Source organism: Epinephelus fuscoguttatus, linkage group LG15 (genome assembly GCF_011397635.1).
Source record: "Epinephelus fuscoguttatus linkage group LG15, E.fuscoguttatus.final_Chr_v1".
Taxonomy (NCBI): Eukaryota; Metazoa; Chordata; class Actinopteri; order Perciformes; family Serranidae; genus Epinephelus; species Epinephelus fuscoguttatus.
Genome location: NC_064766.1, coordinates 40849043 through 40872038, shown reverse-complemented (window position 1 = coordinate 40872038; position 22996 = coordinate 40849043). Strand labels below are relative to the sequence as shown.

General features: G+C 43.5%; 1 pseudogene; it reads right to left on the bottom strand.

The window, feature by feature from the left end:
• Positions 1–1247: 1247 nt before the first annotated feature.
• Positions 1248–20240, bottom strand: LOC125902320 (immunoglobulin lambda-1 light chain-like; annotated as a pseudogene).
• Between the last annotated feature and the right edge of the window lie 2756 nt (positions 20241–22996).

Below are 22996 nucleotides of genomic sequence, written 5' to 3'. Positions count from 1 at the left end.
TGTGACTGTGAACATGCTGCTGTTTTGAAGCGTAGTTTAGTTCTTATTCCCATGTGAACACTGTAGTGAGTGAGTGAAGTTCCTGGAATCTGGATTCTTTAAGCAGAGTGCGTGGTTGTAACTGTCATTGTGTTGTTACTGTGAGAAAGGCTGCAGAGCAGAAACCCACACAGCCCGTCTGCTGCAGGAGAGGAAGTGTTGATGGGCTGTCAACAGTTTTTTATGAGTCCTAATAACCACTGAGAACAGATTCATATCTGCTGCTGTACACACTCATCAACTGCTCTCCTCTCTGTGGCTGTTTGTCTTTTCTCTTGTTGTCTGGAAGCCTTTTTTCCACTGAGCCCTCCACCCACACACACACAGCTGAACTGAGCCCAGAGAGCCCTATGCTATAAAGAAGTCTTCAAACATAGATATACCTGTTAGAATCTGGCTCACAATATTCACATCTAGAATCAAAGTGACATTACTGTATGGTAGTGAAGTGTGGGCTCCTCTTGTAAATCAACATCATTTGTCTGTTCAACTATGTGCTTGGAGGAGCGTGGTCATGCAAACAGATTCTTGTTAAGGTTCAGCAACTCAAAGTGCTTTTGATCAAATAGTCCAAGAAGTGAGGAGCTCCAGGAGCTAAACTCAGGAAGTCAATCAGCAGCTTTAGTATCTTCCTGTTAGCATTTTCACAGCACAAACAGCTGTGAAATATCACACATTTCAAAGCACAAGCTATGTTGTGATGTCATTATTTGCAGTCAGTGATTATTGATGCATATTGACAACATGCTCAATATTGAGTCACTTTTCCTGTTTGTTACAGTGCAGCAAACTGAGAGAGGTCAACCTAACAAACATAGACAGGAAACTCAAAGAAATGAGACTGAATACTAAAATCAACTCTGATGTTCAACTTGTCATGACAACAACATTCATCCACTCCTTAATGTTCTGAAATGATTCAAGTTAATACTATAGCAACACCATCTGACAGTGTTTTTATTGGACTCATTTCATTTCTCTATGTTTTTATATGGAAAGGCATCAATTATGCACTTTAGCACTGAATATGGATTTTTCTTTTCCACAGGAAATGACACCACCTTAAATATTTGCTAAAGTTTCTCTGCAGACAAACACATTTATATTTAAGAGAGAAAGCTCAAAATATTTTTCTTTCCACATCAAATATGTTCAATGAAATGATTTACACTTTGTCTGATGTAGAAAATAAAAGTCAAAAATGTTTTTCTTTCATTTATTCAAACTGGGCATTGAATCAAAGAATAACACAAACAGACAGTCATAAAAAATAAAAGCACTACTGTTATTACTAATAGAAAAATAAAAATGATCAAAGTGAACTTTATTTATAAAAGAGATTTGATCAAATGTGATTAACAGTCAATAAAATAGAGATGAAAGCAAAAAGCAAAGTACAAGATTTGGATCAAAAACTAACTAAAGCTGATAAGATGAAGAAAATCAATAGAAATATTCAATATGATGTATAAAAGAAGCATTCTATGATAAAAACAGTGAAAGTTGCTGTGGGAGTTCTTAGTAAGCCTGTTATCTTCTGATCATATCTCATATGTGGATTTTGAATGAAGTTATCCTGAGATAAGAGTTTTCTTAATATTATCTGTATCATCAACATTTGTTCTCTCCAGATAATGACATCATTAAGATGTTGTCATTAAAAATGGATTCAAAGATGATGTTGCTGTTATTTGATCTTTGGATTTTCTATCAAGAAAATCACTGAATGTATTTTACTAACAAGTATTGTGTGTGTATCAAAGGCTGATAGATCTTATTCCTCTGTGCCATAGAGCTCCATTGTTGTCCAAAAATATCAACACTTAATAACCATTAAGGCTTCATGTACAAATATATGTGTGTATATTTGTATTTATGGATTTAAGACATGTGGATGTGAAATTTACAACCAAGCACAAGACGTCATAAGTGATATTTGTGAAGACTGATCAAAGTGATAAATGAGATGAATTGATGAGATTTGATGGTGAGAAAAGGCGAGCAGAAAACAGTCAGTCAGCATGTGTGCAGTTGGTGGACGGTCCCTTGTTTCTGAGGATCATCAGCAGAGAGAGTCCACAGCAGTACACCAGACTCTTCACTATCAGCACTGTGTACAGCACACAGAGCAGCTTCACCCTGGACTGGAAAGTCACGACTGGAAAGTAGGAAACCTCTGAAAGAGAAAAGGAGTGAAATGTTTGGAGTGTCAGTGAGAAATGTCAGTCCTCTGCTCCTCTGCTCTCTTTGACATGAAGCTGAATCACTGCTGAACACAGTCACCAAGCCTTCATTACCTTGTTGTGTTTGGGCCTCCACTGTGCCCCCCTGGTGCTGGACGGAGCAGCGGTATTTATATGTGCTGTTCTCTTGCTGACGGATCAGCAAGATGGCGGCGGTGCGTCCCGACTCTCTGAGCTCCAGCTGCTCTCCCTCAGCAGGGAGCAGAGGTCCATTCTCCTCTTGTCTTTTCCAGGAGAAGCGGACCAGAGGAGGAAACATGGCTGAGGCCAGACACAGCAGGGAGCTCTTCCTCCAGGTGGGCTCTGGATGCTGCTGGGTACACGCTCACCACGGGCTTCACTACCTGCTCATCTGAAGTTTGACAGCAGCAGCAGCAGCAACAAGCAGCACAGACACACATTCACACAGTCAGCAGCAGCTTACAGCACTGCACTGCATTCAGTCTGATCCTGGAAACTACATGGACTCTGATCACTAAACTACTCATCAATACAGCACAAAGTTCACTACATATACTGGATTCACCTTCATATCAAACACACTGAGCAGCTACTGTCAGCATGTCTTCTATGGACACTAAAGAAACTATTCTTTATTTTAATGGACAAACTTCACTCACTCTAATTTAACAAGAATTATTATTACATCAAAAATTGTCACTTTTACCTCCAATAAAAAGGGAATAGATTTCCTGTATTTTAAATAACTGACGGGTACATGAATACACATATTATACTTTACTACATATTTACCTTCACGTAAAACAAGAAACAATACATTTCCCACCGTATACTTTACTCTGACCAATTTATAAAATTGATATATAAATAATATCTTTTTCCACAATTCATATTAATTTTCAACAATTTTAACAACACAATCACTTGTGAAATACGAATAAAAACTGCTATGAAATGAAAAATAAGATGAAAACATGCTGATCCTAAACAGAGTAACTTACAATATAATAAAGCATAACACATATAATATAATATAATATAATATAATATAATATAATATAATATAATAAAGACATTTTCCTTCACAGAATTTACAGTTTTATTCTTCTATATTAAATATTCGATAAACAATTAACAATAATTTATCTTCACATAAAATACAAATTTCCCTTTATTGATGACAATATAAACACGACAGGTTTCACATTTACCAACATATAACAATTAATTGAATAACTTTTAAATGTCAGTTTTTAGCTTCTTGTTAATATACAATTAACACAGCATGTCAGCGTGCACAACAGTCGTCTTTAAAAATAATACTGATTATATTATATAATACAGTTTTTTCCTTTTGAAATTAAATCAGCTGTATTTACTTATGCATACAATCTGCCAACATTTACCCTCCAAAGAATATTTGCCGTCATATATTTAAGATGACACTGGACATAATATATTGTTTTGATTTTGCGTGTATTTGTCTGTGTGTTTATGATCATATATCATCACTGATCGAATATCATTTAAATAAAAAATTCTTTATGAAATATTCAAAATGTAGCTGCTGTAATATATTATATATTAAATATATATGTGTATATATGTCCTCATTTAATAATTATTTACCATCTTAAGAAACATTTATCATCAGTCAAAATTCATCCTTTGAAATATATATATTTAGTATTGTTAATATGTGCTCGTCATAATCCATTTACTGATATATATAAATAGTGTTTAATATCATATATGTTGTTTAATAAAAAGCAGAGATGGTGCTGAATCACTGAGAGGATCAAATACTGTATATCTGTAACATTTGCAATAATCCTACTTTTTCTATATGAATCAGTTTAATCTCCTGCAGAAATAAAGAATAACTTGAGTTGTGCAGTGAGATTTAAACATCTTTTCAGGAATGATGAAGCTTTTTTATGTAACAATAGCTGCATGGCTGCAAGAATTCTCTACTAATGATGAAAAACTAACATGTAAAGCCTGAAGCAGCACAAACTCATTAAAAACACATTTTCAACTTGTTCAATAAAACAACTGAAGCAAAATGAAGCTTTATTCTTACCTGTTACAAACAGTTTAGTTCCTGAGCCAAAGATGAAGTACCTTCCACCTCCCACAGTGAGAGAGAGTGATACAAAAACCTGTGTGCTGTTGAATGTGTCAGCTGAGGTGAAGGAGTCCAAATGATGAAGCAGTATCATATTTCAGCTCCATGATGTGTTTCTCTAATGTTCATATTAACATGACTGTCTCTTCTTTGATTTCCTTTTTAGACACACTAGCAGAGTGTCTCCGTGGATGGTTGCTTGACACGTTCATGTTCCTCAGAGGATGAATCCTACTGACTTTGCTAAGTTTTTAATCCAGCACCATCATCAGCTGACATTTTGAAATGGTCCATTACTTTGATTGATGACGGATGTGCGTCAGATGACAGGACGCTTGTCCACATAGCCAGTGTGTGTTGCTCTGTAGTCTTGTTTTGATTTGAAGTAGAAAGAGTTGTGATCCTCCTACTTTTAAAATCAGTGCAACACATGAGAGCAGAGTTACTGTTGACACAAACAAACACTCAACAAGTCAAACTACTGTTTAGGACAAATATTGTAAACACTTAGTGGCTTAACACTCAAATATTTTTGCTGAACTGAAGCTGAAAAATATTCAAGATCTGTTAAGCGAATGCTTGAAGAGCTCAACTGGAATCTCAATGCAGAAGAGACAAATCTTTTATTCAGAATGGTACAAAAAACTTAGCAGGGGCTGGGGGAAGGGTCCGTGGAGGAGGAGGTGAAACTGTCCGCAGGGGGAAAAAAAAAAAAGGAACAAAAACAGGGGCTGAGGCGTGTGGCTGAGCGTGGCTGACTGGAGGAATGAGATGGCAGGGCACTAGGGAAAAACAGAAAAATAAACAGGTTAGCACAGGCAAATCTTCCAAAGTCCGTGATCCAAAATGCTGAAGTCCAACATCCAAAAGTAGTCAAAAACCGGCAAGACGAAATGTATTCAAAAATGTTTCAAAAAGAGCCTAGAGGGTTACCACATGTGGTCAAACAACGAACTGGCAAAGAATGGTGAGAAGAGCCAGGCTTTTGTGCTGCAGTGATGAGGGTAGATGCCAGACAGGCGTGCTGATGACAGAGGCCGAGCAGGTGTGCAGTGAACAGGAGACCGAAGGAAGCCACGCCCAGCCAAGGGCAGGGGAAACCAACTGGGTGGAGAGCTGAAGGGAGCAAGAAGAGACAAAACAAAGCAGGGCAAACAGACACCTAACAGTACCCCCCCCTCTAATGGGAGCCTCCTGGCGAACCACCGGGAACATCAGGGTTCTCCCTATAAAAGTCATCAATCAGGGACGGGTCCAAAATAAAAGACCGGGGAACCCAGGAGCGTTGTTCGGGACCATAACCCTCCCAGTCAACGAGGAACTGGAGGCCGCGACCCCGACGCCGCACTCCCACCAGGCGGCGGACCGTAAAGGCCGGATGATCATCCACGATCCGGGCGGGCGGAGGGGGATCGGACGGAGGGCTAAGAGAGCTAGAGTTGACAGGCTTGATCTGGGACACATGGAATGTGGGATGAATTCTCATATTGTTCGGCAGGTTGAGTCTGACAGCTGATGGATTTACAATCTTGTCAGTGGTGAATGGGCCGATATACCGGGGTGCTAATTTCCGGGACTCCACTTGCAGAGGGATATTCTTGGTAGATAACCAGACAGACTGACCTGGGGTATACTGAGGGGACGGCGGCGGCGGTTGGCGGTAAGCTGGATGGATTGCTGGGAGCGTAGCAATGCTTCACGGGTGTCATTCCATATGGCTTGGCAGCGGTGGAGGTGATCTTGTACAGAGGGAACTGCGATTTCGGCTTCTTGGGATGGAAACAGAGGTGGTTGGTATCCTAAAGAAGCTTGAAAGGGGGAGAGTCCAGTTGAGGAGTTAACAAGTGAGTTGTGTGAGTATTCTGCCCAGGGTAACTGTTCGCTCCAGGACTGAGGGTGTGTTTCTGTGAGACAGCGTAGAGTGTTCTCTAAACATTGGTTAGCTCTCTCGGACTGACCATTAGTTTGAGGGTGAAAACCAGAGGAGAGACTGGATGTAGCACCAACTGCTTTGCAGAATGCCTGCCAAACTTGGGAAATGAATTGTGGACCTCTATCAGTGACTATATCAGTTGGGATGCCATGGAGTCTGACCACATGCTGAACCAGAAGATCCACGGTTTCTGATGCGGAAGGTAACTTGTTTAGAGGAATGAAGTGGGCTGCCTTGGAAAACCTGTCAACTATGGTGAGTATGGTGGTTTTACCTTTAGATGGTGGTAAACCGGTGATGAAGTCCATAGAGATGTGTGACCAGGGGCGGCTTGGAATGGGTAGGGGTTGCAGTAATCCTGGGGGGGCTTGGTGAGAGGATTTACTCCGTGCACAAGTGGGGCAAGCAGCCACAAACTCCCGTGTGTCCTTCTCCATGTTGGGCCACCAGAAATGTTGGCGGATAAAGGCCGTGGTTCGATTGGCTCCAGGATGACAGGTGAGTCTTGATGAATGTCCCCACTGCAGGACCTGAGAACGGGCAGACACAGGAACATACAGTAAGCCAGGAGGGCCGTTACCTGGATCTGGTTCTGCCTCCTGTGCATCCCTCACCGCCCTTTCTACTCCCCACGTGAGCTGACCAATCACCCGTCCAGGTGGGAGGATGGTATCTGGGGGCACTTGGGTCTCTTCCACAGAGAACTGGCGTGACAGCGCATCGGGCTTGGCATTCCTTGAGCCTGGGCGAAAAGTCAGACAGAAATTAAACCTGCTGAAAAACATCGCCCACCTGGCTTGACGGGAGTTAAGTCTCTTAGCGGACTGGATGTAGGCAAGGTTCTTATGGTCTGTCCAAACTATGAATGGAACCTCAGCTCCAACCAGTGCCTCCATTCCTCCAGGGCCAGCTTCACCGCGAGGAGCTCTCGATTACCGACATCATAGTTCTTTTCTGCAGGAGACAGACGACGAGAGAAAAAGGCACAGGGATGCAGACGTTTCTCAGGACCCACATATTGTGACAAGACAGCCCCGACCCCAGAATCAGAAGCATCTACCTCTACAATAAATTGCTTGGAGGGGTCGGGCTGTACCAAAACTGGAGCGCTGGTGAAAAGACATTTTAGTTTGTGAAATGCCATGTCAGCCTCAGGTGACCAGCAAAATCTCACATTGACAGAGGTGAGTCTGGTGAGTGGAGAGGCTACCTTACTGTAGTCCCTAATGAAACGTCTGTAGAAGTTAGCGAACCCCAGGAAACGCTGAAGCTCCTTCCGGGACCGTGGGATGGGCCAGTCCTCCACTGCGCTGATCTTGGCTGGGTCTGCTTGCAGCTGCCCACTCTGAATCACATAACCGAGAAACGACACTTTCTTGACATGGAACTCACATTTTTCAGATTTCACAAAGAGTTTGTTCTCCAACAGACGTGTCAATACCTGACGTGTAAAACATGATCCTCGTCTGTCTGGGAGAAAATGAGGATGTCGTCCAAGTACACAAAGACAAACAGGTTCAGAAAGTCTCTTAACACATCATTTATGAGAGCTTGGAATACGGCTGGGGCATTTGTGAGCCCAAAAGGCATTACCAGGTACTCGAAGTGACCTAAAGGAGTGTTGAAAGCCGTTTTCCACTCATCCCCCTCGCGAATGCGAACGAGATGGTATGCATTTCTGAGGTCCAGTTTAGAAAATATTTTGGCTCCTACCAGTGGTTCGAATGCAGAGTCAATCAATGGAAGTGGGTACTTATTTTTAACTGTGATATTGTTAAGGCCTCTGAAATCAACGCATGGTCGGAGTGTTTTGTCTCTCTTTTCAACAAAGAAAAAACCTGCCCCTAGAGGTGAAGTGCTGGGTCGGATTATCCCTGCTGCTAGAGAGTCAGAGATGTAAGACTGCATGGCTTCTCTTTCAGGTCTAGACAGATTGTACAATCTACTAGTAGGTAATGGTGCACCAGATAATAAGTCGATGGAACAATCATAAGGACGATGTGGGGGCAGTGAAAGAGCCTTTTCTTTATTGAACACTTCTTTCAAATCGTGATAAACTGTGGGGACATGACTCAGGTCGACACTGGGGGACTCAGGCTTCTCTGCTCTGTTGGCACCACCTGTAGGAGGCAAAGCAGATTGCAGACATGAAGAATGACAGTTGGCACTCCAAGACTCGACTCTGCCGTGTTTCCAGTCAATTTGTGGGTTGTGAAGGATTAACCAGGGGAAACCAAGCACTACTGGTGAGTGTAGGTCTGAGATTATCTTGAACTGTATGTATTCATGATGATTTCCAGAAATGAGAAGGTGTACAGGGGATGATTGGTGGGTTACCTGAGCGAAGCACTTCCCATTCAGAGCTATGGCAGGGATGGCCCTCTCTAGCGGTAGCATCTCACATCCAAGCTGAAGGGCAAAACCATGGTCGATTAAATTGTCCTCGGCCCCAGAGTCGATGAGAGCTGCCACTGAACAACTCTAGCTTCCTACAGACAGGACACTTTGCAGCTGGAGCCGAGGAGCTTGAGGGGTTTTAGGAGAGGGAGAGGGAGAGGCAGGGCTCGCCAGGACCCCCACTTTCACTGGCGAGCCAGATCTTTTGGCCGGACAGGACAGGCTGCACGAAAATGCCCCTTCTGAGAGCAGTACATGCACTCACCAGCTTGGAACCATCAGAGGCGCTCTTGCTCGGTTAACTTGGTCCTACCCAACTGCATCGGCTCCTCCTCTGCAGCCCGGGCTGGTGGCTGCGAACCTGGACCTGTAGACTGTGGCGGTCGGGCAGGAAGTGGTGAAGATCTAGAGTTCACAGCAGAGACAGAGAAACGGGAGGACCTCTCTCGTTGTCGCTCCCTGAAACGATTATCCAATTTAATGGCGAGGGAAACCAATGAGTGCAGATCACTAGGCTCATCTCTGGCAGCTAGCTCATCTTTGATTTGGTCACTCAATCCTTTAGAAAACGGCTTGTAAGGCTGGTTCATTCCACTGGGAATTGGCAGCCAGAGTCCAAAAATCTACTGCGTAATCTGACACAGTGCGATTACCTTGTCTTAATTTCATTAGCCGGTTAGAAGCATTACCTTCACGGCAAGGATGATCAAATACCTCCCGAAATTGGGTCTCAAAATCCTTGTAGTAAATGGACTCAAAATCAGTCACTGAACTGATTGCCTCTGCCCAAGCCAGCGCTTTGCCTCTTAAAAGCCCCAGAACATAATGGATCTTAGATAGCTCAGAAGCAAAAGAAATTGGTCGTTGGGCAAAAATTAATCGACACTGGAGCAAAAAACCACGACACAAATCCAAATCCCCAGAAAAAGGTTCAGGGTCACTCACGTGAGTCTCTCGAGGAGTGGTGGTGGTGGGCCTGGACTCCAAATCCAAAGAAGTCCTCACAGTGGCTGCAAGGGCAGAAACTTGACGAGTTAACTCACTTACTTGAGTGGTCAGGACATGGCTGCTCTCCATCAGCACCCGTACAGACTGCTCATGTTGGTTAAGCACTGCACCTTGACTGGTTAACGCTTGTTTTAACGCTTCTGCGGATTCCATGCTTTTGGCCAGTTCGTTCTGTTAAGCGAATGCTTTAAGAACTCAACTGGAATCTCAATGCAGAAGAGACAAATCTTTTATTCAGAATGGTACAAAAACTTAGCAGGGGCTGGGGGAAGGGTCCGTGGAGGAGGAGATGAAACTGTCCGCAGGGGGAAAAAAAAAAGGAACAAAAACAGGGGCTGAGGCGTGTGGCTGAGCGTGGCTGACTGGAGGAATGAGATGGCAGGGCACTAGGGAAAAACAGAAAAATAAACAGGTTAGCACAGGCAAATCTTCCAAAGTCCGTGATCCAAAATGCTGAAGTCCAACATCCAAAAGTAGTCAAAAACCGGCAAGACGAAATGTATTCAAAAATGTTTCAAAAAGAGCCTAGAGGGTTACCACATGTGGTCAAACAACGAACTGGCAAAGAATGGTGAGAAGAGCCAGGCTTTTGTGCTGCAGTGATGAGGGTAGATGCCAGACAGGTGTGCTGATGACAGAGGCCGAGCAGGTGTGCAGTGAACAGGAGACCGAAGGAAGCCACGCCCAGCCAAGGGCAGGGGAAACCAACTGGGTGGAGAGCTGAAGGGAGCAAGAAGAGACAAAACAAAGCAGGGCAAACAGACACCTAACAAGATCAAATGAAGCTTATTGCTTGAAAAGGTTTGTTGTCAGTTGAAATCTAAGCATTGATTCAAAGTGATGTCAGTGTTTGGATGGATGTATATAGGGTTTGACATTGATATCATTCTACTTTGTTTTCAAGCCTTCAAATATCTTGTATATCAATATTGTGTCACATATGCTCATGAGACATTTCTCTGTTGATTAGCAGTTGAAAAGACATCTTCAAACTAAATCAATGTTAGGATTCATCCTCTGGGGACCATAAACATCCACAACATCAGCATTGTGAGGAGGAATGGACTTTATTCCTGCAGCAGGTCAAAGCAGAAGATTTGAAACTTTGTCAAAATGCTAAAGCTTGTTTTTGTTTTTATCATTTTTATCCTTTCATTTGAATCCATGCATTTGCAGCACTACTTGGGGCTGGGTCACGGGGGCAGCAGGCTGAGCAAGGTTCTCAGGACGTTCCTCTCCCCAGCAACACTTTCCAGCTCCTAATGGGGGATCCCAAGGTGTTCCCAGGCCAGAGGCTTGTACTACAAAGCCACTTCAACTCAGCCAGGATAAGTGGAAACCACCACCCTGGTCTGCCACTCTACATGCACTGTACCAGTGTTTCAACAATGGCAGCAAAACAGTGTCCAGAGCCTTCAGCATCTCAGGGAGAATCTCATCCACACCTGGCACCTTGCCTCCAAGGAGCTTTTTACAGGGCTCTCATGCAACTGGTTGATTTCACACGGTCTCACGCCACACCTCCAATTTCACAGTCGAAAAAACAAGTGCTGGTAGTCGTTCCACTCCTGTACAGTAGGTGGCGCCACCTTACATAACTAGGCTACTACCTACAATGATGAATGATGCCCTCCTGCAGAGGAAGAAGAAATATTTCAAGTCTTGCATTTCTCACCTCCAGATATGTTGGCATGTGTGTTGTGAAGCAGTTAGACCCCTCAGGAAAACGCAGTTCTGCGATTACACGCCGTCTTCCGCTGATTTCACGTCTTGTCACGGATTCCTGGAGCTGCCGCGGCATAGTGCAGAAATTATACTGTGGATGTGTTGTCGTAACAAATATGGCCACTGAAAGGCGCTGTCGCGTAGATGGTGATGTCACAAGAGTCTGCGAAATGGGAAGTGGTGTGTTTACCCCTGGTGGCGAAGAGCCTGCCAGTTATCTAAAAGCAAATGTCTGCATTAACAAAAGCATCTGAATCATCATCATAAACAATATCATGTTCCTGTGAGTCGTTAGTCTAATTTCTAAAATATAAAAAGGATTCACTGTTCACAGCATGGCCAGTGAGTGTTGATCAAAAACAAGGTTTGCATTAGGGCTGCACAATTAATTGTTAAAAACAACAACCTTACTATTAGTATTATGTTAGTATTACCTCAATGCATTCAGCTGTTGCTTCATAGTGTTGAAACTGTGAATAGCCAAGGTCCCTCAGTGTGCACAGAGCTACTGTCACAGAGCGCCTCAGTGTCTGTGCAGCCAAGGACTCCTTCATCTTCTGTGAATCAAAATTCACATGCTTGTCTGTTACCTTGCTGACAGCGTGCAATCCATCTTTTTTTTGGACATCATTCAGATGAACGATCTATGTCCAGTTGATCTGGCCAGTGGTGCTGGTTACTGGATTGTCAGCCTGCAGCATATTCTGTCCTAACTTCAACATGTGGCAAGCATCCATCATCACAAACACCCTCTCACCAGTCACTGGATGTGGAGAAAAGGTTCTTAAGGGCTCAACAGGGTTTCCCTTTAGCTGGCACCCAAGTTGGTTGCACATGCTGACATTGGAGGCATGCCCATCCATTGTGACACATAACACTCTTATGCTGCGCTCATGCAGTTCCTGCAATGCATGCACAAGTAAAACCTTCTGTGTCTCTGGCGACAGGGACTTGGTCAGGTAGTAGGCAACTGGAGCCTTCCAATGGCTTTGCAGGTCAACCACCACACAAACAAGAGCTTCAGTGGCAACATCTGTCTCATTCATACCATCCCCCATATCCACAAATCCAGACATTTTCTGGGTATGAGGATTATACTGGACATGTTTTCTAACAGCCATGGCATCCAACATGAGACACACACTTCCATATTTAGCTGGGTCTTCCTCTTGTCTTCTTTTCAACATGTCCAACATCATCATGTTGAGGCCAGGCTTGGCATCCACAGAACTCATCCACCTCGCTAAGAAGAAAAAGCAGTTATTTAATATGGATGCTCTGATCAGGATTTTTGTGGCTGATCACTAATCACTGGAAGCAGTATCGGCCAATACCCATCAGCAAACAATTAAACTCAGAGAGGGGGATCTATTTAAGGTCCTCTATTTATGGTTTATCATTATTCATTCATGGTAATGTTGATTATGTTAAGTGTAGCTATGTCTGCTGTTCACTCTGTGCAGTCATAACGGGATTAAATAATATGCACAGCTTAGATAGAAAAAAAGGCTTCAAATAACTTGAATTTTGCAGTGTATGTGGATGTGGGAGATTAATCTGGAGAGACTAGCTTTTGGACCATGTAAGTGGAGAGTGACGGCAAACTCCCTCTGGTCTTTGGTATATTCATGGCTCTGTTTTGACAGGAGGTGTACTGGAAGATCTGAAATTCAATTAGCACAGGCTAATTAGTAAGTACCCTTGAAATAACTAGGAAGTCTTACGTAACAAAATGGGAAAGTTTTATACACTCAAGTTAAAATTTTCTCCAAATCTGTATTTTCATTTTACCTGAGTATGAGTAGAGCCTCTCTTTCAGCTCTTCATTTATGAGTTGCTTCACCCTTAGAGCCTCCAGAACACCATGGACAGTGTTCTTTGCCCTCCTTTCTCTATCTTTTGCATTCTGCTTCTCTCTTTCCAGACTCTCCACCCGAGCCAAGGCTTCACTGAGTCTGGCCCTCAGATCATCAGGTGACAAAGGCAGTGCGTAGGAGTGGTCCTAGAAACGATGATGAAAATATTATGAGGCATGTTTATATGACATCACTCAGTCACAGTCAGTCACATTCTTACTGTAATCACATCACTCCTCAATTGTACTGCCAGCACTGTGTGTGTGTGTGTGTGTGTGTGTGTGTGTGTGTGTGTGTGTGTCTGTGTGTGTGTGTGTGTGTGTGTGTGTGTCTCTGTCTGTGTGTCTGTGTGTGTGTGTGTGTGTGTGTGTGTGTGTGTGTGTGTGTGTGTCTCTGTGTGTCTGTGTGTGTGTGTGTGTGTGTGTGTCTGTGTGTCTGTGTGTGTATGTGTGTCTGTGTCTCTGTGTGTCTGTGTCTCTGTGTGTGTGTGTGTGTCAAGGATGCACATTCAAGACATGTTTCAATGTATGTGCATGTGTGTACGTCAGTATGTCAGAAAAGAGTGACAGAGAGTGGGAGGTGGTGGGAGGGGGTGGGGGTGACAAGAGGTTTGAATATAACCAGGGTCGTGATGCTCATAGCTGTTTGAGGCATATAGTACTTAGTACTCACAACACTGGGCACAGGAAGGGGTTCGGTCTCTTGGACGAGCTGGGAACAGTCCACTGACAGGCTCTCTTGAGCCTTCTTTGAGGTCTGAGATGTCCTGGTAGCCACAGGCTAAAGTGAAGGATAAAATATTTGAATTATCTCACAGGTAATACAAAATACACAGTTGATTCCTTCACATTCAGGGCTCTAGTTTCCCGGCGCAGCGCAGGGTGGCGAACCCCGCGCAGAGCTAGTTTCGAGCAGCGCAACCCGAGGCGCGCTCAGTTTGGTAGTTTGGCGGACTGAGGTGCGCTGAGATGGGTGTGGCGGCGCAGCAGGGGGAGGTGTCGACAGATCCAGCTTGGCGCAGTGACAGTTTCGTGCTAAAAGGCTTCGTCGAAGGTGCGCTAAAAGCTCGCCAGCTGAAACCAGGTCTACTGTCAGCGCAGGCGGAGCGCAGCCGGTGTAAGTGGAAGTTTGGCTGACCGGCGGACAGTGCACACACGTCACCAAAACCTCACAGGCAGGTTTCCAGAATATCAGGCACATTAACGATGCAATAAATACCCACAAACCACTATTCAATGCAACTATCTGCAATCAGCACATAAATGCATCTCTATATCGACTGTCCCGTCACATCTGATGTCAGATCAAAGGGGATTGGCACCGTTTGGCACGTTTGGCACGCGTAATGGAAACCCAACCTGATTTGATTAACACAGCTGCAAACTAATGAGTTCACATCCCTCTCAGCCAACCACAAACAGCCACAGCATCAGATAGGGAGTATATATTCAGCATCTGTCATCTTAGAAAAGCCAAAAGAAACAGAGTGAGACTGCGAGAGAGAAAGAGAGAGAGCGCGCATGAGAGAAACACAACACTGATTTACAATTGTGGTGACCTCCTCCCAGGCTACCTTTGCATCATCAGCCCGTGGAGGTCTGCTCGCAGTTCTGTATATTCAGACACTGCGAGCTTGGACCTCCCGGACCAAAACATCAGTTTCCTCCTGGGAGAAGTTTGTCCGTCTGACGCTGCTGCTCTCTTCTGCCATGGCGAATTGAGTAAACTCTCATTACACCTTCGCACGGCGCATTTAAGGACGAGGAGAGGGGCTCATTTGATTGGTGTGATGTGTGTAAAACCCACTCCATGCCTTCTCTCCTCCCTCTTTCCGACTTGCGCAGGTAGGAGGGACAGAGGTGGGACAGAGGAGTAGCTGCGCCAGGCGCACGGTGTGCCAAACTTGCAAAATCTGCCTGGCCACACCCAGTTGGCGAAGCGCAGGTGCGCTGCACCCCCGCCTCGCCCGGTCTGCGAAACTAGAGCCCTCAGAAAGGAAAAATAAAACACTTTCAGCATAGTGTGGCATTGACTTATCTAATACAGCCTGTTGATATACCCTTTGGAGATGAGCTGGGAAACAGAAGACAGAAGGAATAGCTCCATCTCTGAGCCGGACTATTTGACCTGTTCTGTCAAAGTCCTCAGGTCTGAAATGCTCACTGCAGAGCATGGAGGACGGGCTAGCAGCTTTCTCAGCTCTTTGTCTTTGGGAAACCTACATAGTAGAAGAAAGGTTAGCTAAGCAACTGACAACAATCAGAGCAGTTAGTTCGGGGCAATTTTGTTTAGTAAGATTGACTTTTTCGTTGTTTGGAGTCTGGTTTGACCGCAGGAAGTCACAGTATTGTGCGCGAGACTTCATAGTGTTATCCACAACATCAAATTCTGTTCTCAAAATGATGTTATAATGGCCAAATACAATCAAAAGTAACTGTTCAGTCTTACCTGTGAAAGGTAATTCCCTGGGATCTGGTATGGATCGTGAAACGGTTCGTACATTTCCAAGCAGCACATGAGTGGGGCATCTTGCCCGGTCTCCCCAGCTTGCCACATCCAATATGGCGGCGACTTCGACATACGATTCAGGGCTCAATGCGGCGTCTACGTATTATATGTCTATGGTTTACCCGCCCTCCCCACAACATAGGTGTCATTTCCTAGACTCAACCCAAACCTCATTTTAAAAAAGGCCCTGTCCTACTTAAGCTTACCTAACTGCATACACCTGAACACTTGGCTCCACTAGCCATTAAATTTATATAAAAGTTACTGAAGCACAATAGAGGGAATAAAAAGCTATTTCATTTAAAATCTGCAAACATACATGTCAACAGCATAACTTTTACTCTTTTACAAAATCTAATTATGGTCAAATTATGCTTTTTGCATTGTTCCCTCTGTCAAGCTCAAATTTTTGAATGTTTGGTGTCTAAATGACAAATCAGGACAGTCACTTTTTGAACTGGTCGACTAGGATGAGCTAGCTGCAATATAATCCCCCAGGGCAATGCCTCATTCATGTGCATGTCCATTTACAGGTCTTGTTTTTGTAGTTTAGTCACTGACATACAGTGCAAAAGACGGGTCCATGTCATTGGTCCGACAGCCCATTGGTCCAACGGTCCGCGGTGCTGAACGGCTCCCGGCAGGCGTATTTCTGCCTTGATGGTGCGCCGCGACCGGCTCTGGGTCAGCTGGGAAAGGCTTGAGGCGAAACAGGCTCACGGCTTATGTGTTTGTCACTTTCTTTTTCATTTGAACCCACACCATGATCTTTTCCTGACCCTAACCAAGTGGTTTTTGTGCCTAAACCTAACCAGACCTTAACCACAGGGCATCATGATGATTTCAGAACAGGACTTCCGAACAATGAGTTTAATATGGTCGGACCAATGGGCAGTTCCCCAAAAGACGACGCAAAGCGCAAGTAAAAGTAACGTCAGCATTTAAAACAATGTTTGAGTATAAGTCTTACCTGAGACGCCATCGCCATCTCCGCCGATCTTCTTCGTTCTTCTTCTTCTTCTTCTTCTGTTCAGCACAGTTTAGCATTGTGGGCGTGGTTTGTAGGATGTGGTTTGTACCGCGGCTACAGCTGGGTACTATTGGGTGTAGTTGCTGTACTTGATTGCTACGTATGTGCTGTCACACTGTGTGCCATGTTCAATCTTTTATATTTTCTTTATTTCTCAGTGTTCAGGGAATAAGAAAGCACTTTATTTTTTGTTGTACAAGTGCTACTGGTTGGCTTATATTTTGACATTTCACTGTCTGCGCTTAAGTTAAAAATAAATCTGTCCAAGAGGGACAAACAAGATTTGAATGTGTTTATTTTGTAACCAGTAAAATAGTCTCAGCTACTAGGTTCCACAATGGTTTACTGTTTTAGAATGGTATTGCAATTATGTGCATGTATTTTATAGGTCATTTTTTGGATGACTGAATGAAAACAATAATTTGAGGTAGTTGTTTTAATGTCTGCAGAATACTAACTTTCATGCTGTGGAGTCAAGCCTTTTTCTCCGCAGGATCCTTAGCGGTTAGTCTTTAGCTTTTAAACTTTACATTTAGTTCCTTATATGTGTTGTGAGAGCATGTAAAGGCATTTGGAGCTTTGTAAATGTCAAAAATGCTACATTAGCAGCAAAGAGTACTTTATGTTAGCAGCTACATTAAAATAGTAGCCTGTTGCTGCAGCAGCCATCCTTTCAAGCAGCTGGGCAGAGCAAGCAGTAGATAGGCCAAAAATTCTGCTGTCATAAATGTTGGGCGCTAACTGAGCATATGCTCACTGATGGACATATTTAGCAGAACTGAGCCATTGTTTGTTTATGTGATTGAAATGATGTGATTGGAATTGCACTTATGAGTTAATTTGGTAGCCAGCACACTAAAGTGATGCAAAACAAGGCAAATTAGAAACATGATTCATGACAAATGCAAGAGACACATTTATATTAACATCCACACAGCATTTATTTTATAATATAAATGTATGTCGCTGTAACAGGCCACATTATGTTAGAAATATATCATGAAATGCTCTTTAGACTACAATAATACACAAAATATATTATTATTCCCAAAATAATATTTTAGTTCGATCTTAATCAAAATATATTCAACCATGAATTTTGCTTTAAATCCAAAATGGGTCTTGTGTCTCCAAAGTAATAGGCTATATGCCACATAGGCAAGTCCTAGTTTCTGGTTTCCACTAGTTCAGTCACTCTGAGCTGAATGCAGGTTCACTTGTGAAGGCCCTGCGAGTCAGGGTGGCTTTGAATGAATGTAGGTATTGCCCATCTCCAGAATGCTGCCCCTAAACTAGGGATGGAAATTGATTTTATTTTTTATTTTATTGATATCAATGCCATTATCGATTCTGCTTATCGATCAGATTCTTTATCGATTCCTCCTGTGAATTCATGATATCACCTCCTGTTGTTTGTAACCCAAGACATCTGCTTTCAGAACGTTTTATTATGAACCTTAAAGCCATGGTCTAGTTTAGAAAGACGATGAGAAAGATTTGAAAAAAAGCACCACACCCCCCCTCCCCTCTGAGCTCGTGTCCCTCTCCCCTCGGAGCCTCCTAACGACACACCTCACGACAAATCAACTCAGCTGCCCTCATCTTACCATCCTTGGTGTTCCCATGAAATCCGACAACAGGAGCGGGGATGAGCGAGGCTCCACAGTGGGCTAGCAGCTCCAGGGACGCTATTAACAGCATGAAGTGAAGCCACGCCTTTGACCGCTTCTGTCTCTCCGCCATTACGTCTTCTTTGTTGTTGAACGTGCTGCTGACTGACGAGCATAGATTCGGTGTAATGAAAAGAATCAATAAGGGAATCATTAAGCATAAAGGCTAATGATGTCGATGAATTGGACCAGTTGGAACCGGTTCTGAACAGGAACCGGTTCTTGATTCCCATCCCTACCCTAAACCCACCAGAATGCAGGACGTCACATCTACCACATCCAAAATGTTGTGGGGGAGGACCCCCAGACCCCCACTATACCACCAGTGTCTCTCTCTGTATGGTATTTGTATGTAAGGTATTAGGCCCTATCCATCTCCAGCAGGCGCCCCAAACATCCGTTAGGATGCAGGGGATCAGGATCGCATCTACCAAATCAGCTGACAAACAAAACCTTTATGTGGAGGCCTAAACGACAAAACTGTGGTCGGCCCCGCTGAATCTCACTCCAAGGTTTCTTGAAAAGTTGTCAGCCCTGTGACGACCTCAGTGACCTCTGCCAGAGATGTGGAGGAGAGTTCTCCCGAGTCTTCAGACTCTGCTCCTTCATGGAGGACGTGATGGTCGGGTTCATACGTTCTTCAAAGTGTTCTTTCAGCAGCAGTTCTCCTCAAATGTTGTTTTGCTCTATGTTATTAATGAGGCACTGTTTGATTCAAAAGGACATCCTTGTGTTTTTATCCCATTTATGTGTATTATTCATTTCATGTTATTGTTTTCTTTCTTTTGTCATATCTTTGATCGTTGTTCCTCTGTGTCACTAGAAAAACAAGTGAGAAAACTGTCCTCAGCTCATTTTGTTCTATTTGTAAATTAGATTGAAGTCTTACTTTTAAAAAATATCTGTCATTTTATCCTTTGATCTGAATTATTATTTTATTTACTTTCATCTTTTCTTTTCTCTTTATTTTCCTTCATTGTTGTTCCTCTGTGTTTCTAGTTTGTCCTCACTGTGTGGAACAACAATAAAGCTGCTGGAATATCTGATAAAAATATGAATCAATATAATATTGAATAAATCCTGACAGCAGTAAAGAAAATAAATCCCTCACTTCAGTGTGTTTGTGACTCTGGCTGAGATGGAGGTGAAATATGTGAACCTGGGCTGTGCTTTACTGCTCTCTTCCTGTCACAGACACTGTTTGACATCTGTTCATCTGGAGGTTTTTGTTCAGGCTGCAGGGATCTTTTCTCACTGTGGGGAGCTCTCTTTCCACAGGAGCAGTAGTAGGTGGCTGAATGACTGAGTTTAACTGTCTGGATCTGCAACTCACAGACGTTCTGTTCATACACAGCTGAGAAATCATCTTTCTGAGGATGATTGTACCTGTCCTTCTCTATGTCACCACTATTCCTAATAATATCAAGAATCACTGTGAATGTTTCTGTGTCTCTCTTCTGGCTCCAGTATACATAATCGTAGTCACACAGGTCAGTGTTTCGACAGGTGAAGGAGACGTTTTCACCAACTCTCCTGGTCAATGTTAAATCGTCCTGAATCAGCTGCTCTGCTGCCATGGCAACCAGCGCTGTAGAGAAACAGACAGGTAGATGAAGGTGAGTGTGACAGTGTTTGTTAAAGGTTGAGTTTGTGGGCTCCTGATTGGCTGGAAACACTCACCTGAACACAGACAGCACAGAGCAGCAGCTGGGAGGAAAAGCATTTTGTGCAGTGGTGTTTCCTCTGGTGAACCTGGGGAGAAGTGGCGCTCTGATGCAGCTGAGGCCAAACAAGGACGAGCTGTGAGATCAGACGAGGGCCACGTGCTTTCTAACAGCTCCTCAGACCTCCCATCAGCCCCTGGCGGACAGATGAGGCTGCTGCTGTGTGACAACAGGCCTTTTTCACAGCAGACATTTTGACTTGTCACAGAAGGAAAAGCACAAGTGTTCCTAATAACATGAAGCATGGCTCTGTTCTATGACATCACATGTCTCTTTACGCTCTTAGATAGGTGTCACAGCAATAAATCAGCTCTTCCAACATGGCTGTGTGACAGATTTCAAAGCAAACTTTATCACATGCTGGATTTCTGTGTTTGCTGCTGGTGCTGACATTAAACATGACAGAGAAAGAGCACCACCCTGTGGTCAGTCACAGGAAGTGCAAGAGGATCCACATGATGCTGATGATGGTCGCCATGACGACAGGATGATGCTGACCACAAATCCCCACAGTGCCATCTAGTGGACAAAAACCAGTAAAGGACAAGTATCACTGGTATTATTGTTGTTCCTACTTGTAAAAAGAATTGCGATCCTTTTCCTCCTGCGACTAATACAACACAGTAAATTCTACTATTACAAATATTAGCACTACTTCTACTAGCTCTGATAGAAAGCTGAGGTTCTCACAGACTCAACCTTTTGTCTGTTCCTCAATCTGCTGGACAAACAGAGACTTTTCTTCATCTTGTGTTTTGTGCTTCATGTAAACGTTTGTGTGTGGATGGATAGCGGACTCTGCGCTGCATATGAAGCGGGGGGTCTGGGGGTCGTCCACCAGAAATGTCTTTATTCATGTGAAGGAAAAGACAAAATTCAGGCAGCAGGTGACAATTCAAGATATAAGAATACAATGGAATATAATACAGTAAGGCTCTCAGGCATTCTGTATAGCTGTCAAATATTTGAGTCCTCCTTTGTGTCTTTTGTTTGGGGAAGTAACCTCTTTAAATGTGCATGTGGCAGCCATTCATGTCAATGATACATTCATTGATTTGAATTCATTGATAAACTCCTGGACTTTAATAGCTCACATGTGTTTCAGCAAGATTTCTGCTCATGTTCAAAACTCTCTGCACAGTCAAAACATATCCCACATATCTGTGTTCTCTGAGAAGTCCAGAATAATATTTTGATCAAACAAAGTCATGATTTAATGAGAATAAAGTCACAATATATCAAGAAAAACTCCAGCTGCTCTATACTCTGCTGTGCATGACGTTATTCAGACCGTCTGACAGACACAGAGCCGTTTGGGACTCTCTCTGGATGAGACAAAGTTTAGGCAAGCGGCTGTGTGCTGCTCTTCATCGGAGGTGGAAAACAGAAACTAAGTGAAAACACTTGTGATCAGGTATAGGGGAGACCAGGTATGGTTGGGACACTTTTTGTCTCAGCACCTATAACTGGCTCAAGTTTTGTGCTCAAGCTCTCAAATCTTGACACAAAGTTCCCTTTTTTGTCCACTACAAAAAGCAAAGTTTCCAACTTCTCCAACTACACCACAGACTGCATGAACTGATGTCAAATACAAGGAGTTCCAGTGTTACAACCTGTCCCACTATGGGGCTCAGTTGTAACAATAAGAGTGAAGAATTAACACAGTTACAGAAATGACAAGAACAAAAAAAGACACACACACTAATAAAGACTTTGTATAAGGTGTAAGTCACTAACTCTGTAGCTGTCAGATGCTGCGTACCTCTCGTGGAAGTTTGCTGCCTCAGTTCAGTAACTAGTCAAGACATCCTCTTTCTGTGCAGTGAGGATGTTGTGACTGCTGTGATCGCCCACGGGGCAGCTGTGTTGATCCTCTTTCTCTGAGGTCAAGTAACGTTTTGCAGTATCTGCTAAATGTCAAACAGCAGATAGAGTCATCTTTGGGGACTGAGCTTACTGCAGAGCTTACTGCTTTGGGCCCTGTGGTGAGCACGGGGCCCCCAAGAGCGCTGGAATGTCCCACAAACAGAGCCGGGCGGCCACGCTCACTACACAAGTTGCGTATACGCACTGATAATTATGCTAGGCCCCGCCTCCCCTTGTTTCAAAGCAGGTGTCAGTGTTTACAACTTCCATGAGAGACAGATGAAACAGATGAAACAGAGCTATCCTTCTGCTCATGAAAAGTTCAAAAACAACAGTCAGGTAAACTGTGTTCTCTCATCTGCAGCTTTGATGTCAATAAATGACAGTCACATGAAGTTAACGTGTTAGCTTGCAGTGCATCTCTCTCTGTAGTCTGTCTGTCTTGCTAACTCAGCTGGACAGTGAATCTCTCCGTCTGTCTGTATCTGGCTTGTTTGCCAGTCACTTCCAGGCTTTATTCTGTGACTGTGTGACTGACACAAGTGAGAGTGAAATACAACTATTGATTATGTCTGATAAACGCCAGCGGGCAGGCGTGTTCATAAACTGCAGCTTGGAAAAGATAACCACGTCGTGTGAACATGTGTGTTCATATGTGCATGCACCAAATGAAAAGGCCTCTGTGAGCAGTCCAGACTAATATGACTGTGATGCACATACATCATTTTAAACTAGACAATAATGATCTAGTCTCTGAGTCAAGCTTTAGTTACAACTCTGGACTAATGCAGGATGGAAAGTAATGAATTGACACAGACTATTGATTACAAATTGAATTGAAAGTGTTGATTAGCTGGGCATACTAGGCAATATGGATACACATCTCTCTGTAAATAATAAGCATCAAA